The 13,866-nt window shown below is 35.3% G+C and overlaps 1 non-coding gene across 1 annotated transcript; it reads right to left on the minus strand.

Moving 5' to 3' along the window:
• Window positions 1-7,886: 7,886 nt before the first annotated feature.
• LOC122126661 lies at window positions 7,887-7,989 on the minus strand. The gene has a single exon (XR_006150993.1). It is a non-coding gene; the product is annotated as a U6 spliceosomal RNA (small nuclear RNA).
• Between the last annotated feature and the right edge of the window lie 5,877 nt (window positions 7,990-13,866).

The following is a 13,866-nucleotide window of genomic DNA, read 5'->3' on the forward strand; positions in this document are numbered from 1 at the left end:
CTAGTTTCTCAGACCTTTTAATCATAAAGGGCTATTGGAGGTTCTTAAAAGCTATTTCTACATCCATATAGACGATTATGTATTTCTTGTCCTTGCTTCTGCTGATGGTTTGTATTATGTTTATTGACAAGAATATTGAATCCAATTTTATCCTAGGATGAATCCTATTTGATCGTACCATATGATTTTTTTTTTTGTTAATTGCTGAAATTGTTTGGTGAGAATTTTATTAAAACGGTCTGCATCAATGCTTACCAAAGAGTTGGGTTAATAGTTCTCTTTCTTTGGTGAGTCCCTATGTGATTTGGGGAAGAGTCTAATTCTAGCTTCAAAGAATGTGTTTGATAATTCCATTTTCCGTTCTATTCCATTGAAGAGATAGGTCTGAGTATTGTAAATTCTTTTCAGGCCTTAATTTCATGGTAAATTAATTCAGTCCTAGATTTTTCTGGAATGGATAGTGGTTTATTGCATTTCATTTTCATTACTTCTTAGGTGTAACTACTTGGTTCAGATTGTGTATAGGAAAGCATCAATTTCTCCAGGATTCTCCAGGCGATTGGCATAAGGTTTTCAAAGTACTCTCTTATAACATTCTCAATTTTGCTTATATCTGTTGTGTTGTCTTATTTTTACCTCTAATTTTCTCTCTTTGGGTGAGTTCTCTTATTGTTTTTGGTGGGATTTTATATTATGAAGGTGATATATAGAGAGATGGGTTACATTTACATAAGTAATGAGTATATTTTTAACAGTGCTATCCCTCCCTCAGTTTTTCCTGCTTCCTCCAACCCTGACATCCCCCTCCCCCAAAGTAGTGAAGTTCATTTCTAACATAGTTCTACTGTATATCACTGGTGATTTTGGTTGATCTTTGTCCCACCATTTCTGTGATTTCCCTTCCCTTCCCCAAATCAGATTAACATGTATAAGACAAAGGGTTGAGAAAACAAAAACAGTTACTACAGAGAGTAAACCAAAAGGTGAAAACTAAATAGAAATAAGTAAAAAGAGTTCACTATACAATCATCTTTTATCCATTTTTTGGAGCTCCTTTCGATAAGCATCATTTTATATGGTGATATTCATATTGCCATTGAGCTATTGTAAATAGCCTAGACATATTCTAGTTTTTCCAAATGAGTGAAAACCTGTAGCCTATGATTCTTTGGGTCTGGCTTGTTTGACTTATTATGTTTTCCAAGTAGTTCCATTTCCTTACAAATGGGGCAATGTCATTCATTCTGATGAATAGTGTTTTGTTGTGAATATATACGACATTTTCTTGATCCATCATTGCTGGGTCATGGGGAGCTCTATTGAGGAACCTCTATATTTCTTTACAGAATATTTGAACAAATTTACATTTCCACCAGTAGTGTAATAATGTTCCTTTTTGGCCACATCCCCACAAGCCCAGTATGTTATTATTAGTTTTCTTCATAATGGTCATTCTAACTGGGGTGAAGTGAATTCTCAATGTTGCTTTGATTTGCATTTCTTTTATGACTAGATGTTGTATATTTCTTCATGTGTCTATTGGCCATGCATATTTCTTCTTCAGAGAAGTCTCTCTTTAAATCTTTAGCCCACTTATTAAGAGGGTTGTTGGTTCTTTGAGAATTTGTTTTTTTTGGGGGGGTTAACTTTTGGGGCTCTAAATATATTTGAGATATGAGGTCATTGTGTGTTGTAGAGAAAGTAAAGATCTCACAATCTGCTGGCTTTTTATCTATATACCTATATAAGTTCTCTTCTTAGTCAGATTTGGTAAGGGTCTCTCAAGTCTGTTAATTTATTTAAAAAACAAACCCTGATTTTTTGATTCTTTCCATGTTTTATTTTGTCTTTATTTAGTTATTTCTGATTTTTTTATTTGTTTCTGTGTACTGCTTTGTGTCTGGGTTTGTTCTTGTTTTCAAGGAGCTTGAGGTGCATAATTAAGATTTCCCCAGTTGCTTGATGGAGATCCTCAGAGCTATGTATTTTCCTTGAAATACTGCAAATACCAGAGGAGCTGGTAATTTGTGTGTTCATTTTTGTTAAATTCCAGAAACTTTCAGATTTCTTTTTTTTTTGGGGGGGGGGGTCCGGTTGTGGGGCCTGAACTCTGAGCCTCGGTGCTGTCCCTCAGCTCTTCAGCTCAAGGCTAGCACTCTACCACTTGAGCCACAGTGCCACTCCCGGCTTTTTTTCTTTGTGCTTATGTGGTGCTGAGGAATCGAACTTAGGGCCTCATGCATGCAAGGCAAGTGCTCTACCACTGAGCCACCTTCTCAGCCCCTCAGATTTCTTTTCTAATACCTTCAGTGTCCAATTGTTCATTCAGCAAGATGTTGTTCAGTCTTCATGGGTTTGACAATTTTTTATTTGCTTTAGCCATTTAATTCTAAGTTTGTTCTCTTATGATCTGACAAGATATGGGAATTCAATTAATTTTTCTTTGGACAGAATATCCGTGTGACATAGGATATGTTCTATTTTGGAAAATCTTCCATGAGCTGCTGTGAAGAATGTATATTCTGACGCTGAATGTATATTCTATACATGTCTGTTAGGACTAGGTGGTCAATGTAGTTATTTAGGTCTGCAGTTTCTTGGTTGAGTTTTTCCTTGGATGACAATGATTTGTTGAGATGTGTTTTTATGTTAAGTAATATTTGGTTGATGAAGTGGTATGCTCCAGGATTCAGGGTTTTGATATTTAGACTCTACATATCCTACTAATGTAGAGCTGCCATTATCAGAATGTAATGTCTCTTCTAACTAATTTTAATTTGAATTCTATTTTATCTTATGTTAGTAATTCTACTTCAACCTGTTTAGGGTATCCTCTGCTAGAATTCTGTAATATGTTTCCTATCCATTTTGTTTCCTGCTCTTCTCCTTGATACCTATCTCCCCCATGTTTTATCTTCTAACTTATTTCTTTGATTGGTTCTAAATGATTATCTCTTCTTTCCTATTAGACCTATTCAGTCTTTGATGCTTGAGATTATCTTCTATGTAATCTATTCTCTGTGGAGAGATTCTTCATAGTTTTTTATTTATCTGTCTTCAAAACGGTCACTTTATAAGGCTTTTATCTTTATTAAGGTTTTGTTTTTGGGCTTGTGTGGACTTTCTTTACATCTTTTCTTTGAATAGGGGGGTTGGGAGTTGGTCTTTTAACTGTGTCTTCTCTCATAAGTTTTAACTAGACATCTATTTTTTCCTAGGACTCCCTTGCCTTCTCAGAATTTACTTATCTTTCTCTTTGTAGTCTCCCTGAATTATTTTGCTAATATTTGGTTGGTCTCATCTTGTTCACAAATTTCCTTGTAGAGGTTTTGTATCTTTTTGGTAATCACATTTTTCAGCACTATTTGTAATGTATTTTGAAAACTACCTTCTATGTCCTTGATTGCCTGTTGTAATGCCTGCTTATTTACTGTGTGAATTACACTACCTTGACATCACTTTTTTTTGTATTTTTCTGATTGGTTCTGTACATTTGAAGGATGTCTTGGCTTTCATTTAGAGCATCTATGATCTTAATATTTGACTCTCTATGTTCTTGGTTGATTTGCCAGGTGTTGGTATAGACTTCTCTTATGATTTTCTGGAATTAGGTTTTTGTCTAGCCCATTAAGTGTAGGAGGAGAGATCAGTTGTGGTGAGATGTTGTCATGTTATACTTGTGGTTCCAATGACAGTTTGAGCTGTCCAGTGGTAAGGTGAAGTGTGTCTGTGTTTGGATGTGGCTGTCTCTGTCCCTGATTTTTTTCTCATGTGGCCCTTTTATTTCCACCTGCAGCTCTGCTTTTGAACATGTTCCCCCACCACAGTCACAGCAGTCACCTGACTAACTAGGTAACTTTTCATAGATTTGTGTTTTTTTGTGATGATAATATAAAATCTTTTTATGTATTGTGGATCTATATATAATTATAGCTGACTTGCTTTGACCTTCTAGAAGTGGAGTACCTGCTAGGACTCTAAATCTCTGTTTCATTAGATAGAGCTAGGGTAATTTTCTATTGTTTCTCTGCCATTATTTTTCCACTTCCTCATGTTCATTTTTTATTGTGGAGTTTTCACCTAATTTTGGGTATGCGATGGTTTTACCAGGTTATTTTCTTTTTTTCTGTTTGTTTTACTTTGAAATAGTGATTTCAGCCTTGTATGAAGAGACAGTAATAATATGAATTGTAAGTTATTACATCGAATGAAAGGGAGCAGACATTTTAACCTATTTGCTATAAATGCATTAATAATATTAAGCAAAGCTAATAAAAATGATTACTTCTTTACTCTTCAGAGGATGAGTATAGTACTCTTGGATATCTTGTAGGAAAAGAAATTAGACTCATTACAAATGATGCCTTACATTGAAATTACAGGCTAAACTTTCTCCTTCAGCAGGCAAATTTTCATTTCTTTCATAATAGTATTATAATATCATAATACCTGAATATTGATTTGTTTTCGTCTGCTATTTTCAATTCCATTCTTCATCCATTAGGAATCCAGGTCTTTGAATGACCAGTTCTTTAAAATACCTATATTGCTTATGTTATTTTTTGAATCTCAGTAAAATAAATATGAATTTATGTCTGAGTCTCATCTTTACCTACATTCATGTGAAATGTATGCAGTCTCAATCAAGGAAACTGACTATTTTACTCTTTTCTGTTATTTAATCAACAAATCTTTTCTCTTCAGCAATATGTTCTCACCTTTTAGTGTTGATTTTTTTCTTTTTTTTCTGTTTGTTCTCACCTTTTATATTGCTCCAGTGAACATGATGTATTTCCAGTACTTTTATAGAAATGCATTTAAAGTTTTGAACATGGAGACAAGCCCCCTCCATTATTTCTTTAAAGTAAACCCTTTGAGACTCTTTTAGATATAAAAATTAAAAAGTTCAATGCTCAGGTTTATACATGAATACTCTAATGGTTCAGTCAATTAGACACAACAACTACAATACCACAATAAGTCTTAAAGGCACCAAAATATTAGTGTTCATGAATTAGAAAATGACTAGTCAAAACAAAGTTTATATTATATTTGAAAGCTAAAAAATGAAAATTACACTCAGATTTACTGTCAATATCCTATTTCCAAGAATACATTTTTCAGCAATCCGGGAAACAAAAAAATAAGGGTTTGTCACAGAATGAAAGATGTAAAAACAGACTGTATTTCCTTAAGATGATAAGTATATGCAAATCATTTTATTTTTTCAAAGATACTATAAAATTTCATAAGAGGATTTGTGATCAGAAGTGATAGGTAAGCAAAGTAACTGGAAATCTGTATATGGAAATTTTGCTTTCAATAGAGGATGACAAGTTTCACTAAATGAACCTATAGAAGATGATTTTGTATCTGCAACACACATCCAGTATTCTACACTGTAGACATATTCTGATTCTCTTCCCTCAGTTCCTGTTCAATATTCTTCTACTTTCATGTTGGAGATTCATTGTTCCAAGTTCTCTTTGTCAAAAATATTTTTATATATCCTTTAAATGTAAAGGAGTGTTTGGCTTGGGACCCTATTTACGCTTGGTATTTGTTTACCTTTAATGTTTGCCATTTATCATCCCAGGCTCTCCTTTTGACCATATCAGCTAAGAAATCTGTAATTATTCTGACTATGTATCTTTTTTATATAATCAGTCTTTTCTGATTAGAGCTTTAAGAATCCTTTCCTTGATCTCTAATGATCCTCTAATGGATTATAATGTGGTGGTGGGTTGTTCTGTTCTGGTATTCTCTGTTTGGTGTTCTAAAGGCTTCTCTTCTCTGAATGAGCTTATCTCTTTGGATGTTTGACATTTTCTCTGCTAGAATTCTGTAATATGTTTCCCATCCACTTTGTTTCCTGCTCTTCTGCTTCTTGATACCTGTTTCCCCAAGTTTGATCTTCTAACTGTCTTGAACTTCCAGCAACATCGTTTCTTATTTCTTGGTTTGGTTCTAAATGATTATCTCCTCTTTCCTATTAGACCTATTCTGTCTTTGAGACCTGAGATTATCTTCTATGTCATCTATTTGCTGTGGAGACTTTCTACTTTCTTTTTGATTTCCCTGTTTTCTCATTGCTCATATTTTAGGGATTCTCTCTTTATTAAAACTTTGTTTTATGTTTTGTGTAGACTTTCTTTACATCTTTTCTTTGGGTAAGAGTGTTAGGGGATTATTTTTAGCTGTGTCTTCTTTCATATGTTTTAACTAGGCATCGTTTTTTCCCTTATACTCCTTTGACTTCTCAGAAATTATTTATCTTTCTGTTTGTAGACTCCATGAATTATTTTGCTAATCTTTGGTTGGTCTCATCTTGTTCACAAATTTCCTTGTAGATGTTTTGTATCTTTTCGTTAATCACATTTTTTAGCAGTATTTGAAATATAATTTGGAAAATATCTTCTAGGTCCTTGATTGCCTGTTGTAAGGCCTGCTTATTTAGTGTGTGAATTATATTATCTTGACATCCATTTTTTAAATTTCTGATTGGTTCTGTCCACTTGAAGGATGTCTTGGCTTTCATTTGGGAGATCTATGATCTTAAAAGGTGACTATCTATGTTCTTGTTGATTTGCCAGGTTTTGGTTTGGTCTTCTATTTTCCTTTGTTTTTCTGGAATTAGGTTTTTGTAGACAGCAGTTGTGGTGAGATGTTGTCATGTTAATAAATACTTGTGGTTCTTGCTGGGAAGGTGGTTCAGTGGTAGAGCGCTTGCCTTGCATGCCTGAGGCCCTGAGTTTGATTCCTCAGCACCACATAAACAAAAAGAAAAAAGCCGGAAGTGGTAGAGCGCTAGCCTTGAGCTGAAGAGCTGAGGGACAGCACCCAGGCCCAGAGTTCATGCCCCTCGACCGGACCCAAAAAAAAAAAATACTTGTGGTTCCAATGACAGTTTGAACTGTCCAGTGGTAAGATGAAGTTTTCCTTGTATGTTTTTAATACATATTTTTATTGTAAATGTCCTGTGCAGAGTGTTTACAGTTACATATGTAAGGTAATGAGTACATTTCTTATTGAGCATTTTTACCCCCTCCTTGGTTTTTCCCCTACCATCCCTTCCCTTCACGCCTCTCAACTCTTCCCTCCAACCCCCTCCCCCGATAGAGTGTCTTGTACATCTCAATGTTATAATGGGTCAACCTGTATCCCTATTTAAGCATCTTGTTTTTTTCCTTTCCCTCCCCAAATTAGAGGAACGTATATACAAGATGTGGGCGCAACAACTTCAAATACAGTGTAAACGGGTTATAGCATGGGGGAGGAACATATAAAGAAACAAAAAAACACATCACCTGTTATAAGTACATTAGAATCAATAACAAGCAAGAGAAAAACACACGTGTGTTCCTATCTTGGGTTTCATTTGCCTAATCTGGTCATATGTGCAAAGCTATTAACCTTTTCTGCTTATCTCAGACATAAAATAGTTATTAAAAATTAAGGAAAACATAGGGCCTATGTTTCTTTGGATCTGGCTTACTTCACTTAATATTTTTTTCCAAGTCTTTCCATTTTCTAACAAATTGGGCGATGCCATTATTTCTGATGGAGGCATAGAATTTCATTGGTATAAATACCACATTTTCTTGATCCATTCATCTACTGAGGGGCATCTGGGTTGGTTTCAGATCTTAGCGATGGTAAATAATGCTGCAGTAAACATAGTTGTGCTGGTAGCTTTAGTGTGGTCTTGTTTGTGATCATCTGGGTAAATGCACAAAAGTGGGATTCCTGGGTCATAGGGGAGCTCTATGTGGAGTCTTTTGAGGAACCTCCATAGTACTTTCCAAAGGGTTGAATAAGTTTACACTCCCACCAAGAATGCAGTACAGTTCTCTTGTGGCTACATCCCCTCCAGCATCTGTTGTTGTAAAAGTATGGAATGGTTCAGGAATTTGCCTGTCATCCTTTCTCAGGGGCCATTCTAATCTTCTCTGTATTGTTCCAATGTTAGAGTACTTGATGCTGAATTGAGCGTAGAACATTTGTTATATATAAAGTGTAATTGATTTTCTTAAACTAGACAATTCAACAAAAAGTAAGCTCAAAAGAATTGCCATGAAATTTTAGAACCATGTACTTCTTACATAAGCACACATTTAAGAATAAAGACTGACATGACAAAAACAAAATAATTCCAGATATTTGTTGTTCAAGAGATGTGTAAGAGGAGGAATTCAATTATTTTATACAAGGCACCTGTCATAATGAACACTGAAGCAAGTGTTAAGGTTTTTTTTAAAGTTTTAGTGTTTTAAACATATTTAATTTTGGGAATTTGCTTATATATGCCAAAACTAGGACTGTTTGGCAGGATATAAATTTTTTTTTGGGGGGGGGGAGTCTGGGCGTGGGGCCTGAACTCTGGGACTGGGCGCTGTCCCTCAGCTCTTCAGCTCAAAGCTACTGCTCTACCACTTGAACCAACGTGCCAGTTCCAAATTTTTTCTTTTTGCTTATGTGGTGCTGAGGAATCGAATCCAGGGCTTCATGCATGCAAGGCAAGCACTCTACCACTGAGCCACCTACCCAGCCCCAGGTCATAAAAATTTTTGATAAAGTATTTAAGATTTATGTTAGCAGACATATGCTACTAAGTATGTACATTTCAGAGTTTATAGAAACTTTACTAATGAGAAGTTGCAAAGTCTTTGTGTAAAGGAGCAGAATAAAGAGTTAAGACTTTTAACTACATAGTTTCTATTAAAAATATAGGGCTTCCTTATTTTATATGTTAGTGAGGAACAAATGATGATATAAGCCATATACAAATGATGAGATGAGCCATAAATAGTAATCTTAATGGGTAACTTTAAAGACTGCTCATAGCCTATAAAACTCTTGTTGAACATCATAATCTTAGGCAGTTTTAAATGTACAGGAATATGAGAAAATAGTAAAATCTAATACGTAGTACCCTTCAAATACTGAAAACACTGGTAATTGTTTTGTTTTTCATTTTATTAATCATTAATATTTAATTATTGGTTTTTCTTATTTGTAGCATTGTTTTCCTTGTTGTAATATAATACAACTTTTTGTAAGTCATCATTATGAAGTACTTGGAGAAGGTTACTGGGATGGCCAAACCATTTTTTATAGGTGCATGTGAATTTACCAAGAGGAAAATTAAGACCAAAATATTTATTTATAAAGTTATCAAGTGGAGTCTGAATCAGGATTGTTGATAAATGTCCACACCTAAAATCTTACCCAGAGGCTGAAGCAGTGATTTTAAAGTGTTGAGGCCACAAAAGTGAGAGACTGTGTTTAGTTTTGTTTTATATTTTGATTTTGCTGGTAATGGGGCTTGAACTCTGGGTCCTAGGTGCTGTCCCTCAGCTCAAGGCTAGTGCTACCACTTGAGCCACAACACCACTTCCATCTTTTTCTGTTTATGTGGTGCTGAGAAATCAAATCTAGGGCCTCATGCATGCAAGGCAAGCACTCTAACACTGAGCCACCTTCCAAGCACCTGACAGAATGTTTTTTAAAAAAATCAATTATCCAACATTTGCTTTCTGCTTTGGGTTATGTTATTAAATATATGAATACCTTTTTATATCGTTGTGAATTGTCATACTTCTGAATTTATACTAACTTCAACCACTTTATCCTTTTCAAAGTCATGAAATAGCTTAGAGTTTGCTTCCATGAAGATTGTTTTTGCATTTAAAATTTCTCCTGAGACATTTTTATTTTTAACAAAATAACTTTATATTTCATTTTGATGGGTTATCATACATCAAATACCTTCAAATGTATATGTAGAGTGTAAAGACAGCAATATGAATATTCTCATACTGCTCTTGTTTATTTGTTATGCACTTTCAGTATTGTGATATTTCTCTTTCTCTTTCACTCTCCCATTTCCTCTCTTTCTCTTTCATGCTTCATGTCTGCTGCTCTTCTATGGTGAAAACTTTAAAAACTTGAAAAAGGAAATCAAAACAGAACTTAGAAAATGGGAAAAACTCCCATGCTCCTGGATTGGAAAGATTAACATCGTGAAATGGCAATACTTCCCAAGGCTATCTACAAATTTAATGCGATACCTATCAAAATTCCAACCTCATTCTTCAAGGAAATAGAAGAGGCAATCCAAAAATTCATATGGAACAATAAAAGACCCCGAATAACAAAAACGCTCCTCAATGGAAAGAACACTGCTGGAGGAATATCAATACCAAATTTCAAACTCTACAATAAAGCCATAGTAATCAAAATAGCTTGGTACTGGCACAAGAACAGACCTCAGGACCAATGGCATAGAATTGAAAACCCAGAAATGAACCTAAAGACCTATAGTCATCTAATCTTTGATAAGGGAGCTAAAAAAATAGAATGGAAGAAAGACAGCCTCTTCAGTAAATGGTGCTGTCAAAATTGCTTAACTACTTGTAGAAAACTAAAGCTAGATCCTTATATATCACCCTGCACCAGAATCAACTCCAAATGGATCAAAGTCCTCAGAGTCAAAACAAACACTCTGAAAACATTACAGGATGGAATAGGAGAAACCCTAGGTCTCCTTGGCTCTGGCCGAAATTTTCTGAATAGAGACCCGGAAACACAACAAATCAATGAAAGGTTGGACGAATGGGGTTGCATGAAGTTGCAGAGCTTCTGCATGGCAAAGGACATAGCTAGCAAGATCAATAGAAAGCCCACAGATTGGGAGAAGATCTTCACTAGCCATACAACAGACAAGGGTCTCATATCTAAAATATACTTGGAACTCAAAAAATTAAATCCCCAACAATAAATCCTCAAAGAAACAACTGCCCAATAAATAAGTAGGCTAATGACTTAAAGAGAAACTTCTCTGAAGAAGAAAGAAGGATGGCCAATAGACACATGAAGAAATGCTCAACCTCCCTAGCCATAAAAGAAATGCAAATCAAAACAACATTGTGATATCACCTGACCCTAGTATGTCCCTCCCCTGCACTATAACCCCTGCTTTCACTATATTTGATGTCGGTATAATTTGTGGAGGGGAAGTGGAAAAACAAGTCGTTTAAATAAGGATACAGGTGGACCTGTTGCAACAATGAGAAGTACAAGTTGTCATGTCAAAATTGAACTTTACAACTTGGGGGGGGGGGTGGAGGATGGGTGAGAGGAAAGATGGGAAGGGATAGGAAGGGTAAACAAAGGAGGAGGCTACAATGCTTGATAAGAAATGTACTCACCGTCTTGCCCATGTAATTATAAACCCTCTGTACAGTATTTTCACAATTAAAAAAAAAGAATTTCTGCTGATCTACTATTATCCTTCAGAATCCACTGGTTTTGTGGGAACATGATAGCGACCATCAGTTACCCTTGCATTCTTTAAGAGTTATAACAGTGACGTGATGTTATTCATTTCTATTCTAAATGGCAAAACAACAGATCTAGGAATTCCTTTTCTGTTATAAATTTTATCTCATATGAATCATTGAAATGGATAGGATACTTTTAACCTCTGACCTAAAAGTTCATTTTCTTTTTTCTTTCACAAACGACCTTTTTCTTTTATTATAAGTAAATACATGTAATGAAAACAATGCTTTCCTGTGGAAATTAGACCAAATATATTCAGGGATGAAATACAAGGTAATGGGGGAAGTGATTACAAAGGATGCCCATCATAGAGCACGGAACCTCAGAGCAGTTTATCATGTACACTTTGTGAGAATGACAATGTGCTGGGAACTATAGATTAAATCATTGAACAACTGATATAAATATATACACATATATTTATATATGTATATTTATTTTTAAATGCATATATGTGTGTATATGCCCTTATATATGTATACATGCATATTACTATACACAAAAATACATACATACACACATGTACACATGCACACATGGAGAAAGACACATAGTTACAGACAACACAAGTTTCACTACTTGTTGAATATGCCTTAGACATAATGTTTGGAATCAAATATGTTGAAGATGTATTTGTCTCTAAAAATTCTTTTACCACTCCTATCTCTTTTTTTAAAGTAATTTATTAATTTATATGATAGTCCTATTCTTACGGTACACTGGAGACAGGTAACTTGCCAAACACATGAAGCACTTTGTTATGTACTCAATACAAGCTCCACCCCAGTGTAGACCTTGAACTCTGGGCTTAGGCGCTGTCCCTCAGCTATTCAGCTCAAGGCTAGTGCTCTACCACTGGAGCCACAGCACCACTTCCAGCTTTTTCTGTTTATGTGGTGCTGAAGAATTGAACCCAGGCCTCATGCATGCAAAGCAAGAACTCTACCACTGAGCCATCTTCCCAGCATCTCCTCTTATCTCTTCAAATGGGTAGGTTTTGACACATTCGACTTTCAAAATGCAGTACAAGTGATAGCAAGCCAATCGGAAATCTCAGTAAGTAAACGTCATATGGCATCTCTTTGCTCCCCAGGGAATGCTAGTTCTTGTAGACACTCTCAAAAACCAAAGTAGCAGGAAAATACCCTGGTACAGAATAAAGTTATAAGGCTTTAAATGGCATTCTTCCTTGAGTTCTTTTCCAACAGCCAGCATCAAATCTTAAGCAGATGAGGGAGTCCTCAGAAGATTGGAGCTCAGGTCAACATTTAACAAACTCATGTGAAAAGTCCTATGTGAGAAATGCTGACTGAGGTCTTGCTGATTTCATGGTCAAGAAAATAAGACAAAAAGAAAGTATTTTAATGTATTAAAATTTGGGAATAATTTGTAACCTGTCAATAAATGTGTAGAACACAATTATACCAAAATGACAAAAAATGATGTGCATGTGAATTACGTGCTCTTAGACTTTGCGAGTGATCTTAGGTGTGTCTACACAAGTAGAATCAGCACAAAGCAATCAGCATTTCTTCATTTAAGATACAAGGAAAGGATACAGGTTGACCCATTGCAACAATGAGATGTACAAGACACTCTATCGGGGGAGGGGGTTGGAGGGAAGAGTTGAGAGGCGTGAAGGGAAGGGATGGTAGGGGAAAAACCAAGGAGGGGGTAAAAATGCTCAATAAGAAATGTACTCATTACCTTACATATGTAACTGTAAACACTCTGCACAGGACATTTACAATAAAAATATGTATTAAAAACATACAAGGAAAACTTCTGTACTTATCGGAAGTTGTATTTGTCACTCAATATCAGTAAGGTATCAGTTTTAGGATCACAGGCATATTAAAATTCTGGATGCTCAAATTCTCTACATAAGCACAGTCTATTATTTACATTAGAATCTGCCCACATCCTAGTGCAGTGTAATTGCAATGAAAATTTTTACTACATTCTATGTTTGTAATAAAAATAAAATCATATGCACTATCAACTGATGCAAATTTTTTCAGATAATTTTTTAGTGTGAAAATACTGTAAACAGAGGATACAATTACATGGGCAAGGAAATGAGTATATTTCTTACCAAGCATTTTTGCCACCTCCTTTGTTTCCCCTTCCCATCCCTTCCCTTCTCACCACCCCGGTCCCTCTCCTTTTTAATCCTCCCCCCCCAGCCAAAGTTGTAAAGTTCGTTTTTCCATATAAAGTCTTGTACATCTCATTGTTGCAACACGTCCACCTGTATCCACATATAAACAATTTGTTATTCCCTCTCGCCTCCACAAATTATATTAACATAAACTACAGTGAGAGCAGGGGTTATACCTTGGGGAAGGGACATAAAATGCAAGAAACAAATCATCTTATAAATATGTTAGAAACAATAATAAGAAAAAAAACCATTTGAATCCTTACCTTAGGGTTCATTTCATCAAACATCTACTTATCTGAACGTTTCTGCTGTCTCAGACATATACTAGGGATTGCAAGTAAGGGAAACCATGAGAACTA

The sequence above is a fragment of the Dipodomys spectabilis genome, unplaced genomic scaffold (assembly GCF_019054845.1).
Source record: "Dipodomys spectabilis isolate Male_0828 unplaced genomic scaffold, ASM1905484v1 ptg000287l, whole genome shotgun sequence".
In the NCBI taxonomy this organism is placed as follows: Eukaryota; Metazoa; Chordata; class Mammalia; order Rodentia; family Heteromyidae; genus Dipodomys; species Dipodomys spectabilis.